Genomic DNA, 4,803 nt, shown 5'->3' with positions numbered 1-4,803 from the left:
AGTCAGTTTTGGTCATCAAAGAATAAAAGAAACAAAACCCGGCCTCTATGTACAATTGAACTCGCCCCATACTCACACCAAACTGCAGAAACTTCTCTTTATTCCAATTGTCCAGTCACCTAAACTGCTTACTTTCAAACTGAAATAACTTTATTTTCACCCCAAAATCTATGTTTGCACTCACTGAATTGGGTATTGAAAGATGACACTGGTGTATCCACCAAATCCAGTGTACAAACTATTTTGTTACATAGCAAGTTAGTTCCCATGGTATGATCCGGAACTCTTTATTGGAATTTGCTTGAACTTTCACTTTTGCAGCTGTGAGCGAGCTAGCTAGCACTTCCAGCAAGAAGCTGCAACAATTGGCCTGGATTTCCAACCAAGCACCAAGCAACCCTTGTCTTCCACAATTGTGTAACCATGGAAACCCTTATTTTTTCCAAGCCATTGTTTGGCTTGGGCAATCAGTTTCATTGGTGCAGCCTGAAATCCTGCCCTGCTCAGCCTCCTGCGCCACTGGTCCACCTTCTCATGCCTCTCCACTCTTGCTGGCCCCTCGCAAGTCACAATGTTCTCTATCTCCTCAGCAAAGTAAAACTGTTCCATCTTGGCACGCTTTGTGTCATATTTAGGTAACATGACATCTAGGGAGTCAAAAATTGCAGGGTAATAGTGTAGAGCTTCCATGAATCTCCCCAGAAAGAAAGGCCCATTGTGGCTTGAATCTTGCTCGACCAGAAGTGAAACCTTTCGCGAGAGCTTGTGAATTATCTGCAGAAGTGAATTAAGAGCTCCTCGACTTTCTTTAACAACACAATGCAACTGAAGGATGCTATTGACAACTAGAACTTCACCATCCTGGTGTTTGATGTCTTCAGTCTTCAGATTTTCCAAGTTGCTTTCCACCACTGAGAACTCAAAACTAATGCCCATGTTTTTTGCGTAAGTCCCCAGCTCATCTCCAATGACTCTAAATCTGTCAACAGAAAGACCAACACCAGTTATTCGGAGATGACAAGGTGGTTGACCTTCACTGTCGGCAAGGCTGGGGATCATTGCACACCACTGTTGGCCATGAGCCAAACCAAGGGTCATGCCCAAATCCACCACATGGAGAATACTCTTTCCCTCAAAGGCTTCCAGTATTGTAGCATTGGCCACAAAGTGACCAAATTGGATATATGGACAATTTTCATAAATAAGGCTTAAAGCCTCTTCCTGTTTATCGATAGCAACGTCCATTATGTTCATCATGGGCGCAGCAAGGCCAACAACGTCGAGGGGTTGAACCAGAGCAAGCATGTCTGCCAAGCCTTGCACAAAGCAAGAAGCCACACGCTGAAAGGAAGAGCCAAAGACCAAAGCATTGGCTCGAAGCTCGGAGAGTAAAACTGAGGCATGTGTCCTGTCGCGACAAGCCACAGCTTCAGCACAGGCAACGAGAAGTCAAACGAGCCTCATCCCATCAGCACTGCCATCTTCTTCAGTGCCACTTTCCTAATGATCAGCATTGAACATGGCTGCAGCCGCCTCTTCAACAGCCTCAGCTGCATGCTATCGTAAAGTATAAGTCCGAATATGATCTCGAAAATGGAGCTTTGACAAGCTATTCAAGCCGCTACTGCTCCTGGCACGGCTTATGCTGCTGATATTATTGTTGTTGCTCCGTCGGTAAGTATAGAGATTAACATCATTACTCCCGATGGATTCGGCTATACTTACAGTTCGCTTCAGCCTCTTGTGATCTTGGATTTCATCTGAGAAGGGCTGGATCAAGGTCGAAGCAGTACTGTTATTGTCCATTATCGGCATATATGGGTTATTAATGTTGGAAATTTGGACCTCCAAAATTCACCCCCCTAGGATCTACCCTTTGCAGGAATAATAAGAAAAATAGAGAAATAATAACAACACAAGAAATTTACGTGAAAACTCCAAAACAGGAGAAAAACCACCAGACCCAGAGAAGAAAATTCACTATGTGAAAAATTGTTACAATCACACAATTTTTCTCCTTACCACACCTACAAAGATACCCCACTAGTAAAACTTTAACTTTACACCTATTTCCCTTTTACAACAAGCTAATAGAGGAATTTAACTAAAGTCAAAAGTTATTAGATAAGTTTTCAAATGGTACACTTAAACTAAGAGGTTAAGTCTCTTATTTATAACGTAAAGGTTTTGCCCCTCACTTACTTACCCACCGATGTGGGACCAAAAAGTGCAAAACTCAACAATCTCCACCTCAATGAAGATTTTCATAACTTCTTCTATCATGCTTCACCATAAAAGTATGCCCACTTAGAATAAACCAATTCCAAGCATTTCACTTCGGCCCATGTCAAAAACAACCTTGCTAAAAATTATAGTGTAACTTCCACATTTGGCTCTCCTGGAAGTTCATCAGCTATCAACATGAATTTTCACCACACACCCTGCATCAATGCTAAACCAATGCCTATGTGCAAACTTGTGGACCCGCTAATATTAACAAATCCTCTATCATGGTAACTTTAGGAATTAGCGGCATGCCGTGAGGATGTACATGTCTCTTTTTAAAGATCAAAATATTCCATAGAGAAAGACATGACAACATTAGCATCATTTCCAGTATCTCTATTTACTGATTTGGAGCCACTTGCCGAACCTGCTCCAGCTCTTGGACAATTTTTCTTGACGTGCCCAGATTGTCCACACTCCAAACAGACTACTTTTTTCTTCATGAAGTTCTTCATCTTCCTATTTCCAACTGCTACCATTACTAAGTTTTCAAGTGGAACATTACTTCCACTACTTAGTCTTCTCTTTTCAGAAAAAATTTTACTGATAACTTCTGAAAAAATTATTTTCTCCTTCCCATGTATAAAGATAGGTTTCATGTGCTCATAGGAAGGTGGAAGAGACCAGATGAGTCTCAAGACTTAATCCTCATCATCAATTTTAACTCCAATAGCTTCTAGCTCAGCGACAATGCCATTGAGAACACTTAAATGATATGAAATAGTTGTACCTTCACTCATCTGCAGTGTATAAAACTGCTCCTTCAGGTACACACGATTTGAGACGCCCTTCGTCTGATATAACTCTTCAAATTTTTTCCAAAATTCATTTGCCTTAGATATTCCATGCACATTTGCAAGAATATTTTTGGCCAGACACAGACGTATCGCACTTGCTGTTCTCAAATCCAGATCCTCCTAATCTTCATCGCTCATTTTAGATCTGCTCCTTTCACCAGTCACACTAGTACCTGTGCTGACTTCAGGTGTTGGTCTGCCCTTCAATGCCTTGTGTAATCCTGATTGAATCAAGACATCCTTGACTTGTACTTGCCACAAGCCAAAATTGATTCTCCCAGCAAATTTCCCCACCTCAAATTTGACAAGATTTGAAGGCCTACTTTCTGATATTGCTTTGATAAATTTTACTGTAAAAAGAATAGTATCTCACTAAGTCAGTTCCCAAGAAAAATTGGAGGGTCACAATGGACACAGTTAAAATTTACAATCTGCTAGACAGAACCTCCTTAGACTGTACGTATCCACACTACCACACTAAAGCTTCACCTCACAAAAAGAACCTAATGGCTCTAATACTAATTGTTGGGAATTTGGACCTCCCAAATTCATCCCCCTAGGATCTACCCTTTGCAGGAATAATAAGAAAAATAGAGAAATAATAATAACACAAGAAATTTACGTGGAAACTCCAAAACAAGAGAAAAACCACCAGACCCAGAGAAGAAAATTTACTATGTGAAAAATTGTTACAATCACACAATTTATCTCCTCACCACACCCACAAATCTACCCCACTAGTAAAACTTTAACTTTACACATCTTTCCTTTTTATAAAAGGCTAATAGAGGAATTTAATTAAAGTCAAAAGTTACTAGATAAGCTTTCAACTGGTGCACTTAAACTAAGAGGCTAAGCCTCTTATTTATAACCTAAAGGTTTTGCCCCTCACTTACTTACCTATTGATGTGGGACTAAAAAGTGAAAAACTCAACAATTAGGATAACAAGTTATGGCTGAAAGACACAGATCATGGACACTCACTGCTTCACAGCTTTCACTGTTGTAGACATCATGATTTGACAAGAAGTTTTCGGCCATTTCTTGAATCTATCCTTAAAAAACACCATGCTTTTCTTAAAAAATATTCAACGAAGCTCTGAAAAATAATTACATCAAGCACACATGATATAAACAGAGCTGGAAAACGTGCAAGCTTTCGTTTTCCTGGAGAAATCTTCCAGGATTAATATCTGTTTTTTTTTTTTTAAGAAGAGGACGGTACCCCAATTTTATTGATAGCCCTCACTTATGGCAGAGGAAAACTGTGATTACAACCAAAAACACCTGGGTGATACAATTAAAAGAGAAGAAAAAAACAAAACCCAGGTGTTAAAAAACTAAGAACCAACCAACAATACCCGAAAAAACACCATTGTTCTAAATACAATACCAAAACTAAACCAAACCTAAAGAACAAGTTCAACAACACCTGCAAGAAAGAGCACACAAGCAACAATAGATAGTCAAAGAATAAAATATAAAGGAACCAAACTTACCAAAGCCAAACCTACGAAATGCGAAGATAGGGAAGCCCGAGTCTGTCCATCCGAAGAAGCCCTCTGAGTTGATCAGGCATATCTCTATCTTCAACCCAGTTTCTATTTAAACCCCCAGCTCCCCTCTTAGCAAGAAAATCCACCGCAGCATTTCCTTCCCAAAAGATATGGCGAATGCAAAAATCCATGCCCCTAAGATACTCTTATAATTCCTCCCAAAA

At 40.0% G+C, this 4,803-nt stretch overlaps 1 pseudogene; it reads right to left on the bottom strand.

Moving 5' to 3' along the window:
- Positions 1-336: 336 nt before the first annotated feature.
- LOC122281303 lies at positions 337-4,124 on the bottom strand (annotated as a pseudogene).
- Positions 4,125-4,803: the final 679 nt, after the last annotated feature.

This window comes from Carya illinoinensis, chromosome 11, assembly GCF_018687715.1.
Source record: "Carya illinoinensis cultivar Pawnee chromosome 11, C.illinoinensisPawnee_v1, whole genome shotgun sequence".
In the NCBI taxonomy this organism is placed as follows: Eukaryota; Viridiplantae; Streptophyta; class Magnoliopsida; order Fagales; family Juglandaceae; genus Carya; species Carya illinoinensis.
This window is presented reverse-complemented; position numbering and strand designations above follow the sequence as displayed.